Here is a 17761-nt window from a genome sequence, read left to right as displayed (position 1 = left end):
GATATATTCCCAGGGTTGGGTTTTAGATCTTTGAACCATAGGTCAGGACATTGGTCTTTTGAGGTAAGTCAGAAGGAGATGAAGTATTTTGTTAGTGACTGGGAAAATCTAAACTTGCCCTCTTGGATATAGCACAGTTGATAGAATGTTTGCCTAGCATACTGAAGCTCTGGGTTTGAGCCCCAGTACCAAATAAACCAAATATTCTCGGCATTCAGGAGGTAGATTCAGGAGGATTAGAAGTTCTGGGTCATCCTTTGCTCCATGGGGATTTAAGGTCAGCCTTGGATATATGAGCCCCTACCTCAAATAGCAAAATAATGGCATTACCAACAACACAAAACTGCCCTACAGAGTTCTTGATCTTCCTCTCTGATGACCTTTTCCCACCTCCCCATTCTAATAAGATAGCCTGCTAAACACAGGGTCACACCCACAGAGGCCATCAGTTTGTCCTCACAATAGAAGCCAACGAACAGGGAATCGTAGAACAGGACTAGCTGACTCTGAAGAAAAAGAAGGGGCCCTTGAGAAAGGCAAGAAACCCCAGGGCCTTCTCATGGGAAAGAGACCTTACTGGATGCCAGCTCTGTTCCCTGGGGACATGGAGTTCTTAGGCCACAATCCCAAGCAATTGTCCCATTAAACTTCCTCTGCAATAATACTGCTATGGCTTCTCCACCTATTACCACTGTCTCCACATGGGTGGATTCCAAACATGTTCTTTTGAAACAGCTTTATTTAGACAGAAGTCATATACCATGGAATTTACCAATCCTAAAACATTCATTTCCTCAAAAAGAATGTCTGGGCCCTTTAGCTATCAAGTTCCTGTACCTCCCTCCATCTTCCCTATTCACCAGCCCTCATCGGGGTGCTTCCTGTTCCTGTGGACTGGGCCACTGGAGTCATTTTCTATAAATTCTACTCTTGGGCGGGTCTCTCACTTAGCATAGCTTTGCAGTGCTCATTTTTGTATCTAACTTCAGTCATTTTGTACAGTGGAAGAAGGTTTCGTTTTGTGACTATATCTTGTTTTACAACATACTTCTTTGGAGGTTCTTATGCATGTTTTCTCATGGACTTCTGTTTCATTTATCACAGTATACACATACCTAGGAGTGCAGTTGTTGGCTGTGGGGCGTATCTCTGCATGAGCCTTTGCGGATCTGTCAGGCTTTTGCAGAGCGCCTTTGTATTTTACCATCTCTCTTGAACTGCCTGTTCTCGTTCCTTATTCCCGCTCATCTTCAAGGTACAGCATGCTTCCATTTTGTATGAAGTTTTCACTTAATGCCAAATTACTAAATGGAACTAGAAATTGGAATAGCAGTCGATTCTTTGAAAGGGAAGATAAACTAGGAAAAGAGCAAGCTGCCTCCTAAGTTGAGAATATTCTGTATTGTTTGATGCATTTCCGTAAATACATGTCAAATTCAACTGCACATTTCACTGAACATAAACTTAATACTGAAGAAAAAAGTTATGAGGGGATGCATGCTTTTAGTCATCTTGAGACACAACTGGTGGCTTACCTACCCACTTTTGCATAGACACAGGGCCTGTGCCTGGCAGTGGAGGCCAAATGTAAACAGGTTCTTAATTGGCATGATTAACTATGTCTCCATAGGAGCCTTAATAACACCAGTGGGGAGCAAAAGAGGCTGTTTTCCACACTGTGAACAAGCTGCCTGCTGAAGTCATGGGGAACTGGAGAGCCGCCTCCTGCAGTAGGGAATGGGCCTTCTTAAAGCCCAGCTGCATTTCTTTGGAACAAAGTTTAAAAATATTTTTCATCATTTTCTATGACTGATACACAACACATTCTTTGTCTTCATCTAGGAGGATGAGAAGGCCAATTCTGTTTTGCCCATGTGTTTTCTAAGGCAAAACTATATGCTGAAAAGATAACTTCTACAGACTACAATAATCCTAAATGTATGTATGGCAGAGAAATAGACAGCAAGAAACAAACATAATAGAAATGGGATGCAAAAATTTTATGAATTGACATAAATTCACATATTAGGACTAAGCCATCACTCCTAATTATCCAAGTTAAAAAAATCAGTATTATATAATTTTGGATAGAATTGCATTAATTCTGTCATTTATAGGCTAGAAAAAATGTATTTGATTAGAAAAAGCTGTGTATTAAGTATCATAGTACAGATTGCTGATAGGAAGTATTGCACGTTTGTTTGTTTGTTTGTTTTTGTATCTTCGTTCTTCATCTATAGCTGATTTCTTTCCCCCCAGAGATCATTTACACACTGCTTGTGAATTCAGTTATTAAGAAATTATTCGGTTTGTTCTCTCTGATGGAGAGTTCAGCTTTATTGGCTCTTTTCTCTCTATGCTAGACTTCCCCTCTCTATGCTCTGTACTTAAAGCTGGTGTATTTTATGACCTCTCCACATGGATTTTTGGAGATAAATCCTGGAGTTTGATTTCCTAGAATCTGGGCAAATGGTACATCTTTTCTTTGTCTTGGTTTCCTTCCCCTGCCCATAGTGTACTCACAGTTGAACGTATGTTGGAATACTCCTGGCACCACCCTGGACACATCTGTCAGTTCATTCTCTTTCTCTAGCTAACCTCCTTGAGTCTGCTGCCCACCTACCTTGGAAAAGTGCAGTTAGCAAGTAGTAAAGGTTATATGATTCTGGTCACTGGCATCTCTAACCTGTACAGAGACTTAAAGGCATGACTCTGTGTATATGTGTGTGTGTGTGTGTGTGTGTGTGTGTGTGTGTGTGTGTGTGTGTGTTAAATGTATGTGTGTTTGTTAAATGTATGTGTTCATGTGTACTCATATCTTGAGCTAGGTACAGAAAGACCAACATCACATCTTTTTACTCAGAAATTATTAGGAAAGAGTTGGTCTACAGAAATAGAAAATAGAATGGTGTTTACCAGAATGTGGACTGTTTGGAAGAGTGAGAAATCTGTGTAATATTGATTTAAAAGAAAGGATACAAAATTCAATAGGAGGAATAAATTCTCTTGAATTTATACTTATGGTATATGGAATTATAGTTCTTAGTTATATTGAAGTCTTGAAAAGTACATAGATAATGAATATTGTGTTCTTTCCACAAACATGAAAGCCATGTCAGGTAATAGGTATGTTAACTAGGTAGATTTCATCATTTCATAAATAATATACTCCACAGCATTGTATTATTCTTGATATATACAATTTGATCTGTCAGATTTATAAAAAGATTAGACAAACACCTATGTCCTCTGGACGAATCAAGATTGCTCTCACGACAAGGGATATGGTTCAGTTGACAGGATGGCCATCTAACAGACATATGTAGCTTAAGGTTTGATCCCTAGCAATGCATAAACTGATCATGGTACATTACTATAGCATTCAAGCAGAAGGATCATAGTTATTCAACTATAGAGCAAGCTTCAGACCAGCTAGGGATACCTGAGACCCAGTCTTATACAGAAAAAAACTAGCTGATGGAGACGGTGTCTGTCAATCACTGATCAAAGGTGGGACTAGTGACAGCAAACATCTAGGCGGAGGGACTTTGTTATTTCCTCCCTTGGTACAAGTTCCTGGCAGTGGGGACTCAATCTTTAAGCATTGCCCAGAGCTGTATCGGAAACTCTTCTTGCCAGTCAAGATCTTGAACTTGACCTTAGGTGGAAGTGGACATTGTTTTCTGAGGATGGAGGCGGAGCTCAACAGATTATGAGTCATGGTTTTGCAACATGTGTTGTCCCTTTTAGAATGGGAGCAGAGTCATATTTGCCTAGAAGCTACAACACAGCTGGATTTTTGGTCTTCAATTTGTTGGGTACTTCCATAATGTATTAGTCACCCTAAATTGTCTCCCCTGGTCCTTTCAGACCTTGTCCTTTTGATGGCCGTAGGTTTCAGCCTTCAGTTTGCTAGTGATGATCCAGGAAGCTTGCTGGGATGCAGCGATACCTGAGCCTACACTGAGAGGGAGAGAATTGTGAGGTCTCTTCTGGTCTCTGCAGGATGGATTGGTGATGATTGCAAGAGGTCACCAGGAACATCTGGCTTTTCTGGCTCCTCATGACTCCTTCCCTGCTTAAGCTTTTGAAAAACAGTGGGTATTGGGATGCCTTGGTCTCTGCTGACATCCAATCTCCCCACCCTTGGCTCTCAGCCGTACAGCTGTATGCATTGTTTACTTCTGTTTTCCACATCAGAATCTTCTGCCTGTCTTTCAGAATCTTCATCTAGACCCTTATACCCCTAATCCCAGGACTCAGTTATTTTCTGTTTCAGCTTCAAGAAGATGCTTGCTTTGAACCCATAGAACCAAGCCCATCTCCCCTCAGGCATTCATCATTTATGATTTCTGCTACATACTCTCCAACCTATGGCTCTTTGAAATATGGCTTTCAGAGGACTCTCCCCCAAAACACACTGTGACCCTGATCTCTTGTGCACAGACCATATAGGGCCCACACTAGGTTAACCTTTGACAATCTTGTCTTATTATACTTCATTCTTCCATAGTTACCTAACTTTACTCTAGTTGAAATCTTGACTTCCTAACTAGATTATACACTTCAGAAATGACTTCCATTTGGCAGTCTCTTACTAGGTATCTTAGCATTGTCAGGCACTTGAGAAACACATTTGCAGAGTTGGCTAGCTTGTTGGTGTGCTGGTTAGGGAGTAGAAAGGGAAAGAAGCAGTCATTGAAGAATCATATGTCCATCTCTTCTGTAGTCTAGTCCCCTATGCTTTCCACCTTCCAGGTCAAGCCTCTTTACTCTATGGCTGGTCCAGTTCAAATGTGATTTGGTACTGTCATGTATAACGACTAAATCAGGACAATTTGGCCTTTCCAACTAACCATCACTTGAGGAAAGTGTATAAGTCAGTGTGGGCCACGGAGAACTATAGTCCTGTTTCTTCCTTGTCAAGTTGACTGCATTTTGACTTGACACTTGGGAGATACAGCTCTGGGTGTATCTTGTAACAGGTTATTTTGTTATTAATTGATTAATTGTGTTGCCAATTGTATTCATGTATATAATACATTCTCATTGCTCAAGACTCCATCTTCTTTTATCTTCTTCCCATCCCTATGAACTCTCCTCTCCCTCCCCACCCCCAGGTTCTTTCTCTTATGTTTTTTGCTGTTATTGTTTTTGTTTTGTTTTGTGGCACCCTATTTAATCTTGGACATCTGAGTAACCACAGATATGGAACTATCATGCTGTTGGTTGACCAATAGGTTCACATTTGAAGATAATGATTCTCCTCCCTGAGGATTCATCAGTAGCCAGGATTTCAGCAAGGAGAGGTAGACCTCATGAGACCCTCCTGCCCCCATCAATAGCTGGTGACAGATCCCATCCTGTGCAGGCTCAGAGCAGGCATCCTCAGCTGCTGTGAAATGATTGGAATGATATTTGTGGTCCTTCTCCTACCTCTTAATGTTCTCACTACTTTTCAACCTTACCCCACAGAGGACAAAGGTTCTAACCAATGAATTATTCTAATGCATAGTAATTCAGTTTGTGTGCTTTGGGTACCCTGGATTCATATGAGAGACCTACCTTTATCAGCCATTGGTCTTGGCTGACATTTTTCTCCTGTCTTCTATTCTCTGTTGATGGATGCTGGGAAGCTGAGTCCAGTTTTGCGATAAGAACTCTATCCCCATGGTGGGGACTGTTGAGAGCATCTCCCTGGTGCAGAGCCTACGGTGAGGTGGATGAGTCATAACTTGTAGCCACCTTTCATTTCATGAGTGTTGTCGTACTCTTCCAGAATGACTGTACTTACACTTCCATCAGCCGTGCTCAGTGGTTTCTGTTTCCCCATGGCCTCACCAGCACCTGGTGTGATAAGCTGTGCATTTACCATGATGATCATGTCAGGGCCTTGGGTTGGTTCTTGTGTTGTACATTTTACTTGCCAAAGAAAAAATCTCTAGTGAAAAGAAATATCAGGTAGGCACACTATCTTTTTTTAGAGAAGACCATCCTTTCCGGAAATTCCCTATAGACTTCACCTAATCTGTGTTATTGTGTAGCTTGTGTCAGGTGTCCTACGAACCAGTCCTCATCAGAGATGACAGGATTGCTGTGGGTGATTGATACCAGGGTTCACTCTTCTGATTATTAAATCGTCTCTGTGCCAAACCTATAGAGAACGGGAACTATTTCAATAAACAAGTGGGCAGAGGTGACTGGCTACTTAGTAACCAGTGGTCCCCATCAGTTGTTCACTGTGGCCAACTTCTGAGGCACACGCTGCTGGTCTGTGAAAGCAGTCATCCCCAGATCTGTATGATTAACCATTTTCAGAGTTCAGAAGTGACGTGTTAACCAATACCTGCCCAGTACCATGTGCAATTAGATCTGGCTGGCTCATTTGAGAAACCTAATGTTCTTTAGAAATTCTTCACACCAGTCAAACGTCACACCTGTTCCTGCCCTAGCTGTTTGAATTGAGGTTTCTGCATGTTCCCAATGAGAGAAGGCAACAGAAAATTTCAAGGACAGAACACCACAACTCTGGCCCTGTGCCACAGCAGGTAGGGGAGAACACCTGTCAGGGGCTAGGATCTCTGCAGGTAGCTGCTTTCACTTCCTACCTACCACATGGATGCTCTTGTAATCCTTGCATTTTCTGTCTGACTAAAGGGGAAAACCACTAATTTTTAAGTGATACTCAATTGTTAAAATTCGTTGAATACTTGCTCTCTGCCAGGTGGGTTGGTGACAGTTTCATTGCTATGTTCTCATAGAAGTCTCCAGACAATCTTCCATGAGTCTGTCTGTGTCATGGCGAAACCTAGGTTCCACCAAGAAACCTGCTTCCAGACTGTGACCCTGCTTCAGTGGCAGAGTACTTGCTTGGCATTCACAAGACGCAGCTAAAAAGAATTTCACTTCTGGCATTTACTGGCAGGGTGGCTTTAAGCAAGTAACCTCACAGAGATATCCCTTGGCTTTGTTCGTATACCACAGATAATAGTGGTGTGCTTCAAGTACTCAGTGGATTAATAATGCTATTAACTTAGAATACCTCCAAATATTAGACATTGTTTATCATCTTTTAAAAAATGGAGAAACTGAAAGGCTCGAAGGAGTCTACTTTCTAAATACCAGACAGCTCTGATTAGCAGAACCACAATTAAAGCCCAGAGCACCTGGTTCCAGAGCTGAGCTTTTAAGCATCCTACTGATTCTGGTTATTAAGAGGCAAAGTATTCTAGCAACTGGCATCTTGACTCTTCTCAGCAAAAAAATGCATTCATTCTCAGCAACCTATTTTTCACACACACACAAAAAAAATCTCTGCCATTGACCATGAAGACTAATGTTTCTGATGATCCCCTGATACAGAACCACATACCTGGGGGAGGACTCATATCAGACACAGGAGTATTCATTAAATACCTCCTGTGCCAAGCTGAATTCGGTGAATAAAAGGCTCCAATGCTTCCAGGATGCTGCTGGTTTATAGACTTATTCTGGGTGTCAAGTGAGGCCCTGGTCACCCTACTCAACCCTCCTCACGTAGTGTCTGACACTGTCTAGAGCACCAACTGACAGTGTTCACAGCTCCACTTCCTAGGTATCCTGGGATGTGTGATGGTAACGATATTCCTGTTTTAATTTTTTCAGGTGAGAAGCATTGATTTAAGAGATGCCAAGTAACTCAGCGGATGTCACACAGATGATAAAGAGCAAGGATAGACTTCTTCATTTCATGCTTCAGGCAATTCTCTAAGACAGCTGATTTCTCCAGAGCTGGTAGGTAAGTATCTACCTCCCAGAATGCAATGTGTCCAGAGATTATAATAAGTGAAATATTGAATTGCCAACTTCTTTTCTTCTTCTACGCTTGGATTCTTTTTTAAGTTTTTTCCCCCCTGTAGGAGACAGACTTGCTCACGTGATAGATCCGGCCATGATGTTGGCCCTAAGAGAACGAGATGCTCTTTGCAGAAGACATAGAAGATTCCTGAAACTGGGAAAGGGGCCTAGAAACCTGGAGAAGAGTGAAGAAGGCATTTTCCCTCCCCTGCCTAGGCATCTGCCACCATATTCAATACTTTCTCCAGGGTTCTTGTCATTGCTCAGGTATCGTCTTTCAGTTTAGTTGGATGGAACATTAGTCTGGAAATTTTACTTTCAATTGAACTCGCTCGTTGAACTGCCTCCATCTTCAAAGGATCCCATTAGGGTAATTATAGCTATGGCTACAAAGCATTATTTGCACTCAATTTCAGCTTTAGGTAATTCAGTTTAGATGTTTTATGGTTTCACTATTTGGAGGTGTATAAACCCATCACTTTCATACACTTCCCAGGAGTTGTTTTAGAATCCCAAGTCAAAGTAAGAGTTCCCTTGGTGTTTCAAGTATAATACCCTCTGAGCCATCTCTGCCCTGGGATCACTTTCTTCGTTTTCTTACCTCTATCTTCTTTAACTCTTAAGCAGCAGACAGGTAGCCTAGTTCATGCTCTCTTTCCCCAAAAGTTTAGACCTCAGCTTGTGGACCAGGACTGTCTTGTTTCACATCACATGCCTCCCTCAGAGTAGGTGCTTGCATGATGAATGGATAGATGGGTGAATGAATCCTCAAAGTATGACTTGTATTTTTTCCTTTTTAAAAAGTCAGTATTTTATTATATCAATACTGAATGATTTTGTTCCTTTGAGAGTAAGAAACCCAGAATTTTTCCAAGAAGGTGGAGATGCTTTTAATGTATCTTTGCTGATCGTTGCCTCATCCTCATCTCTGCATGAGGAATAATTTGTCATCCTTTTGGAGCACATTTTTCTCTGGCCTTTCATTTGTATTTATGTATACATCCACACAGAGAACCGCCAACTTGTGAGCAGATTGCTTTGCTGTATGTTTTCCACACAGCAGTCTGCCGAGCCTGCTGACATATAGAAGTCCCCTTTCCCCCTTTTTAGCTAATACAAACTATTATCATGCTAACTGGATTTGCCACCTCTCATCTGAACCAAATGAAATTGTGTTTGTAGGTATACATGTATGTGTGTTCCGTGTATGGAGACACCAGATGCTAATCATGGATGCTATTTCTCAAGCACTGTTGATCTTATTGTTTTTGTGACAGGTTTCCTATTGGCTTGGAATTTGTCAATTAGGTTTGCTGGCTGGATAGAAAGCCACATGGATCCTCTTGTCTTGGTCTTCTTACATTTGGATTAAAGTACATATCACCATATACCTATTTTTTCCATGGGTCGTGATGATCAAACTTAATTTGTGATATTTGTAAGGCAAGTGTTTATCAACTGAGGTATTCCCCAGTCCCTCAAACTTTTCACCTGTATTTTGAGTCACTCTATTTCCAGATGTCTTCCTTTTGATAACTTGACCAGCTTGTCGCAGTGTATTTTATAGTAGCCACACCACATTTCATCAAAATCAGCCAACTGCTTTGGGGGTTACACCAAAAAAGTATACAGAATTAGGCAAAATTGTGAGACTTGCCAAAGAGAGCGAATATCACTTGTCCTAAATCTAGGGCATTGGGCCCCACCTATTCCATAATAGTGAACAGCAAATAAAGTAAACTATGATAACTTCCTCTCCCTAGACCACATATTTTCATCTGCATAGTGGTCTCAAGTATTAGGCAGAATACTCAAACTTCAGTAGTGTCATTGGGATTCCATATAGAACATAACAGTAACTATCCTCCACTATGTACTGGAATGAGGAAAGGTACCCCAATCTAGTGCCACAGACAATCTACTATAATCTGTGGCCTAGTGCCTCTGTATTTTACTCTTTTCTCCAAATATTTTGCCATCATTTATAAAGAAGTTTTGTCTGGTTGATTTAGTTTTGGCAAACCTATATATATTTCAATCTAGTTACTCTTGTTTCCATCCTACGTGTCTCCCACTCGTGTCATCCTCCTTCCTTCCTGTATTCCTTTCTCACATTTATGTCCTTTTGTTTTGATTCTAACCCACTTTGTGTTTCCGTCTGTGTAGACACAAATTTCTAACTATCCACTGGAGCCTGGTGAACCCACTTGTGGGTGTATGACTGAAGGCATTGTCTGCTCTTCTCCTGGAGTCTACTGGCATCCAATTATTTCAGCAGGGTGGGATATGGTCCTTAGAGTGGGTCATCCATCCATGATTGACTGATAAGCCCAGTTTTGTAAGGGCCAGAGTAAGCAACCACAGCAGTTGTGCAGTCATGATTGCAATGTCTGTGTCATACCTAAACAATGGCACTCACAACTCTTTTCTGTATTTTCTGGCTTTACATTCTTTTCATGGCATCTTCTGTGACATTCTCTGAGCCTTGGGGGACAATGTTGTAATTCTAGGGAGTACACAACCATCGTGTATTCTCGGCACCCTCTAAAACCAGGAGTCTCTGTACTTACCACAGTTCATTGCTAAGAGAAACTTCTCTGATTAAGGCCAGGCATAACATTTGTCTATTTGTGTGTGTGTGTGTGTGCATGCACACTTAAAAGGCAACTTGACTCTATATCACTTTAAATAATTGTAGTAAAGTTGCCCGTGTAGCCTAAGACCTGAGTGATATGGACATCCTGTAAAGCAGATTTCAAGTCCAGTCAGGGAGTAGTTGCTTACCACCATATCAGCCATGCCACTATTGTCCCGTGTGGGTGCATCTTAACTGGCAGTTTCATAGGGGTCAAAGATGATAAAAGAGTTTTCTTTCTCATCAGCTTGCACAGCACTTTTCCACAGCACATGAAAGATATCCAACAGAAAGCAAGTTTCCACCTCACTTCCAGCTTGATTTCTCTTTATCTCATAACTGAGGTATATGATATCTTCAGCAATGGTATTAACTAGTTCTGGTGAGCAGCCAGTAGCAATGTCAAGAGCTTCCTTAACAAGCAGCATAATGTTGGATCTCACATCTCTCATGGTGTTTTTAGCAATCCATTGTTTTTATCCATATCCCTTTAAATGTTTTTAACTCTATTTCTAATTGACTTACAAAGTGGTAGGTTTCCAAATGGTTTTTGCATACACTTGTTTCTGCTAATTGTCAACTCTCCTGCCTCTTCATTTCCCCCATGTCCCACCCCATCTCTGCTTATATCTTTATTCTTGCTATTCCCCCATTCTGCTTTCATATTGCCTATACTCTGCTTGTCTCCCTCCCTTGAGTCATTCTCTTATTTCTGGCTTCCATAGTCACTCCATACTAAACACATACATGTAAAGATTCAAAGACAGGACCCATATGTGCCTGGTATGGTGAAGGGCAAAGTATCTTGCAAAATAAAATCAAAAGTTTAAAACCACAGCCACTGGGAATATTTCACTTTGTGTTTCTAATCTCTCTTCACCTGCTGATAGGTCATTTCCTGAATCTATGACAAGACTTGAGAGACCACCAAAGCCCAAGAGGTCTTGTTTCACAAGAGAATCTTCAGGTGTTTTAGGCCTTTATGACACATCCCAAGCCCTTCAGAGAGCCACAAGAATGGCTCAGAGGAAATTCTAAACCACTATGACTCATGGGTAGGCTTTGCTATCCTGAAACCTAAGCTATGGGGTATTCCCCATCTATGTAGCTAAGGACCACAAGGGTCACTGGCAGTTCTTCATATGCCTAAAGTGGGTTGCATTGTCAGGAAAGGCTTGCTTTGCCATGTATCAGGAACACTCTCGCCCTTAGTCTGTAAATGATGTGTTTGCAAGTAAGAGGTCATGCTGAGGAGGAAGGAGAGAGACATAGGAGTTGTAAATGTGATGTCTGAGGGTTCTGTGTGCCTCCACTCCTGAATATCCCTTTCCTGTTTGTTCCATGGGTTGAGCAGATTTCTATCAGAATGAGCACGTATATTTCTCTGTACACAGATGCCATGAACACACAGCTCAACTTCCAGCCTCCGCTTCCTAACACTTGGGTACGCTGGAAAGCACGCTATGCAACTGGCTCTCTACCCATTCCTTTCCCTTTCTAATTGGGAAAACCAAAACAAAACAAACCATAATTTTTCTGTGTGTGATAGGGCACACCTGTTATTCCATCACTTGGGAGCAGAGGCAGGAAGATGAAGAAAACCAGACAAGCCTGGATTACAGTGCAAAACCCTGTCACAAAACATAACTATCGAGGTTTTGAATTACAGATAACTGGAAGAGATATATACATAATGGGAACAAAGGGGATGGAGACGATTTCATTGGCCAAGTGTACCTGGCCAATTGAGGCTATGAATTAGAGAATGATTGGGTTCTTGCTGCTGTTAATAGCTAATTTGCACAACAGCATGTGTTCAAATATCTTGTATGTTAATTCAGATCCTACTTGTCTCCTCCTACTCCATATTTCATATTCTCAGCCCTTATACCATGTATATTCACAACTGGTAAGCTTGTAAAAATAAATCAACCTACCCTATGATTCATAGATCCTTCATGGGAAAAACTTGATGTAGGGAAGACTCAGACATAAATCCCTTGACCTCTTAAATTCATCTTATAAAAATTCCTTCCTTCTGGGGGCTTCCCTGAGGAATAACACACACACACACACACACACACACACACACACACACACACACACACACACACACACACCAGAGCACTGGTTGAGCTTGGTTGACACCAGCTGTTCTATTCTCCCTCTGTGGATAGATAAATAGATTACACTTAAAGGCAGAGATTTTCATTTTCTCTGTATTTCTCATGTATTTCCCTACTGCAGGTCCCCTGAAAGGAATTAGGAAGTAGAGGTTTACAGGTTGACTGGACCAGTAAGCATATTATTAATCCTTCAAACTCAGTGGATGTCCACTTCCTATTGATGTTTGCATGCTGGACGGACATCTGGTGACTTCGCTTTGTCCCCAACAAACATCTGAACTTCAAGGTGGTTCACTTCAGTTTCACATAAGCAGTCCTCTGACATCTACCTTCCACTTGTGACTAATTTCTCCCTAATTTGTTAAGCTTAATAAAAAGCAAGGGTTCCTTGCCCCCCACCTCTTTAAAAATGGGGGTGAGTGTTGCTATTCTTAAGCTTCCCAGCTTCACCACCCATTCTTGTTTTCTCTCCTTTTGTTCTCCACATCCTAGACCTCCAATATATAGACACATATCTGGCAAGGATATTGAAAGTACAAGAAACCAAAAACATTAAAGTTATAATCCCACGGTCCTTTATAATATCCAAACAATTGTTCTATATAACTGAAGGCTGCCATTCTATAGCCCCTCCACACCCAAACCCACATAGAGATCATTAAAATTTTCCCATCCCAAGTTTTCTGCCAGCAATGCCTATGTTATTCCATAAGCTGCCAGTTACATGTTGAAATTTTATTTTTTCCAAATTCTTGTTAGCAAAAAATCTGAAACTTCCTAACTTTTTTCCTTCCTGTATATATAATTTTCTTTCTAGAATGTTCTGTAATTCAAAAATAGTGACAGAAGTACAGCCATTGGATCAAAGGATGCGAATGTTGTCACAGTGTATACATTTTTCTGTTTTAGTGAACTTGTTTTCCTGAATAGGTATAGATTTATCAAGAAATCCACTGAGAAGTGCACATTAGAGGCAAATGCCTTTAATCCCAGCACTCTGTTCTCTGAGTTCAAGATCAGTCTGCTCTCCAGAGTTCCAGGATATCCAGGGCTACACAGAAACACCCTGTTTTGGGGAAAAAAAAAAAAAAGAAAAACAAATAACAACAACAAACCAGTGAATTCTCTCTCAGTTTCCTTACTCCTCACTCTATATTATCTTATTACTAAATATTACTAATATCTTGCAATACAGTGGTACATTTGTTAAAATTTGTACTGCAGTACATACCTTATGGGTGATCAGAGGGTCCTCATACTGGGGGTCATTACTGCTGCCCTGTGGGACTATGGAGCCTGATCAATGCATAGTGTTGTAAATCCACCATCTTTCATTGCCTTAGAAATTCCCTGTTCTTCGGGTATTTATACCTCTTTTCATATCTTAACTCTTATCAACCACTGCTCCTTTTACTATCTTCATGGTTGTGTAGTTTTGAGACTATCACATGGTTGGAGTCACATAACAGGTAACCTTTTCAAACCTGCCTTTTGCATATGACTTCTTTAATATGTCCTTTGATGAGTTGAGAAGGGTTGATTGCTATTTTATAGTTTAAATAAGAGTTGACACCCATCCATGTTCACTTTTAAGGAGTGAAGCTAATAAACGTCTATGTTGATTAAAATTTCAGCTCATGTTATAAATACTAAGGAAGCTAGTTTCTTAATCTTAGGTAAGGTTATGTTTAGTTTGAAGGTTCTGCCAGATTTTTATCCAAAATAAATTATCATTCTTACTAGGAATGAACTGAGTTTTTATGGTACACCTAGAAAGGTAACTCTGATATAGCATTTACCTAGTGTTCTTGAAACCCTAGGTTTAACCCTAGAAGCAAATCAAGAAAACAAAAGTTTACCCAGTCCTATGATGTAGACCTATAATCCCATCTGCTAGAAAGGCTGAGATAGCTGGATCACAGTTCCAAGTCTATCTTGGGTCCAGGAGATACCTGGAGGTCCCTGCCAATGTGGGTGGGTACTAATGATCTAGATTTGAGCTAGATGGGTTGCATAGTGGAATCTCCATAGTGTTTTCAGTTGTGTTTCCTTGGCAACAGGTTTTTATGTTGTATTTGCCTTCCATGTATCATTAGTGAAGTATCTGTTCAGATCTCTCTTTCACCTATTTTTTTTTTTTAATTTAAGTTCCTAAATTTTGGGTTGTTTTGGTTCCTAAGTTTCAAGATGGACTTTCCTGTACATTAAAAATATTTTTCACAATTCATTGTGTGTTTGTGCCTGTGTTCATATTTGCATTGGCATGTGCATGCCATGGCTTGTATGTAGAGTTGCGGGAGGTGACTCTCTCCTTCCACTGTGTGACTTTCAGGACTCAAATATTGTTGTTAGGCTTAGAAGCAATCAACTTTATCTACTGAGCCATCTTGCTGGCTTTCTACATTGTGATATGCATTTTTTTTAATTTCAATATAATCTAAGTATACTAAGAAATGAGTACAAAAATGTATGAATTGATGGGGTTCGTTTTGATTTTTGATCCATATATAGGTCACCTGGAGGTGCAGGCTGCAGCTATGTTAAACCTATGAGGTGATGATAAACCACACAACTGGAAACCAGAATGGAAGAACAGAAGCTGGATCCTTGACAGAATTGTTGATGGAATAGTCCATCATCCGGGGCTGAGACCACTTCCAAATTTCTTGTTTGGTGAAACAATTCCTGATTGTTTACATTTGTTTCTTTTGAGCTGTCTCTTACTTGTAGCTGAAAGCATTTCTAATAGATATTCAAATTATTTGCACAGCAAGGGGCAGCCAGAGCTCCAGGGGTTCCAACCTAAAATAATCTATGGAACCACATATAAGTGTCTTAGCTTCTTCATGAATTCCTTTGCTCATCTGTGTAATGCTCAATAAATGTAAATTGAATCCTGAATGAGGGACAGTGGCACTATTGAAGTCATGATTGTCAATCTTATTAACTGACTAAATATTTACAAAAAGGTTGGAACATTGCCGTACTCACAGTAAGCGGCTATGGAAGGGGTTGGCAAATGGACTGAGAAGAAAAGCAGCCATGTTTGTAGGCTTTCTTTTGCTTCTTGATCCTCAAGCCTCTGTGGTCTTTAAGCAGAACCTTGACCCCTTCACTACTGGGGCCCATGGAGCATGAAATGCCCCCCAAACTGTCTCAAAACACCCACACTAGTAGTTTCTTTTTGACACAAAAGACCTCTTAGTGAATGCTGGATTGTGAAAAAGAAGGGGTTGCTACCACCAAATCATGTCAGTAGATGACCAAAATACCCAAAGCAACTCATGCAAATAGATTCAAGTCTCTCTGGACAAGGCTTCTGGAAGGCTCTAGAATTTTTGAAGCTCATTTTTGTAAGGGTCTTTCCATCTGGTGGCCTTTTCTTTTGCATCTCCTCTCCTCTTTCTCATCAGAGGTAGAGGGATGGGAGGAAGAGTAGTGCTTGGGCTCTCCGCCCTTTCTGTGTAGCGAGGAACCAGACTGCTGAGCATGTGTGAAGCAGCAGGTGTGATTTGGGATGTTACTTTCTGTTACACCAAATGGCCAGCCTCCAGAGAGGTCACTAGAAATTGACCAGCGAGTAGGCATTATTTCAAAATAGTTCTTGATCATGGGATTAAAGAACCAACTAGTAAGTGTGCCCATTTAAAAAAAAAAATCTGCCAAAGAATCCTACCTCACATTTGGAAAGTTCCTGTTGAATGTGTGCCCTTCCGATTCACTTCTTATCCTTTCTTTCAGAAACACCCAAGAAAAGGAGGCCTTACCTTTGAACCACTCTCCTACCCAACCTTCCTGCTTCTGTCTGACCTACCTTCCTTCTTCAGCAGCTAGGATCCTTTAAAAGTGAGCACCAAATGATGGGGATTCTTCAGCCACAAGTGTCCTCTGAAATTCTATCTTACTTAGAATAAAATCTCTAGATTTATACAGTGTCCCGTGTATGGGTGGTGGCTTATTTTTTCCTGCCAATTTCTTGCTTGTTCACACCACTCTCCGCCTGGCTTTCTTATGTCACAGATTCCCTGAGTACACTCTGGCCTCAGTCTTTCCATGAAGCAACTCCCTTTTCTAGAACATTCTTTCCCGCATAACTCTCTGCTCTGTCCTCATTATATTCTGATCAGTATTTGGATGTCAATTTCCAGTCAGGCCTTCTGTGCCCAACCTCTAAAGTGTGCTCTCCTTCTTTGCTGTCCCTAAGTCACTTTATTGTAGACTAAATGTTAGCAATTTTTCACCAGGATATAAGCCTAGTGATAAAGGAGTCATTATTCCACTGTCATACTAGTTACAGAATCCCGACTGTTCTGCATTGGGTGCTTTACTAAGTTATAAAGCTCAATAAAATATTTTGACAAAGTTTTAAATGTGGTGTTTCTTGAGAACCTTTGAAATTAGCCTTGAGACCACGTCTTGAACAGTTCTGGATATGTTCTGAACACAGGGACCAGAGATGGAGAAATGTCTGGAAAGGAATACATTGGTGATGCTATGTAAGTGATGGAATGAACCGTACACTGATTAGATAATCTCTCTTCCTCTGTTCCTAGTTATCTTTGAGCAGTCTTAGTCTAAGTAGCATTCTCCTCATTGGTGGTTAATGAATAGAATCAGCTTACCCTTTATGGGCTTCTTATTGGAACACAGGAGTTCTGTATTTTCCTTAAAGTGTGTGTAGACTGGCAACTGTTGCATACAGCTCCTGCCTTGTGATCTTAGAGTACAGCACTAGGGGAGCGTGGTGAGGGTAATGCTGAAGAGTCATTCTTGACCTAGCTATGGCCTCAGATTAGCTCCCAGTCAGTGATGGCCATCTTGACTGTTTTGGCCTTTGGCATTTTTGAATGACCACAATCTAAGTGACATGTGAGTGCAAGGGCATGGGAAACCCCTAGTGAGAACCACCCCACCACGTCCTTCCCAAATTCCTCACCAAGAACGTTACAAGCAGTACTAAATGACTAGATGTTTTAAAACACCAGGTCCTGCAATGATATGTACTCAGCAATGAAATGCAGACCCCACTGTAATTTTCCTGCACACTAGGCACATGACTTTCATTATTAAGCACATCAAATTTCTCAGCTCTGTGTTAGGAGTACTCATGTAGATGTTGCTGTTGATCAGTCTGAAAGTAAATTTTGTTTAAATGCAATGGGCC

General features: G+C 40.9%; 1 long non-coding RNA gene across 4 annotated transcripts in view; it reads left to right on the top strand.

Moving 5' to 3' along the window:
- The window catches only part of LOC116912038, a 213842-nt gene extending 196875 nt beyond the window's left edge, over positions 1-16967 (top strand). For 3 of the 4 annotated variants that reach the window (XR_004389416.1, XR_004389417.1, XR_004389415.1), the window contains 3 exons: positions 7645-9209; positions 11362-11526; positions 15109-16967. This is a non-coding gene — a long non-coding RNA (uncharacterized LOC116912038). Of the gene's footprint in view, positions 1-7644; positions 9210-11361; positions 11527-15108 lie in introns of those variants that run through there. The other variant, XR_004389418.1, reaches the window with a different exon arrangement.
- Positions 16968-17761: the final 794 nt, after the last annotated feature.

This window comes from Rattus rattus, chromosome 1 (assembly GCF_011064425.1).
Source record: "Rattus rattus isolate New Zealand chromosome 1, Rrattus_CSIRO_v1, whole genome shotgun sequence".
NCBI classification, from domain to species: domain Eukaryota; kingdom Metazoa; phylum Chordata; class Mammalia; order Rodentia; family Muridae; genus Rattus; species Rattus rattus.
This window is presented reverse-complemented; position numbering and strand designations above follow the sequence as displayed.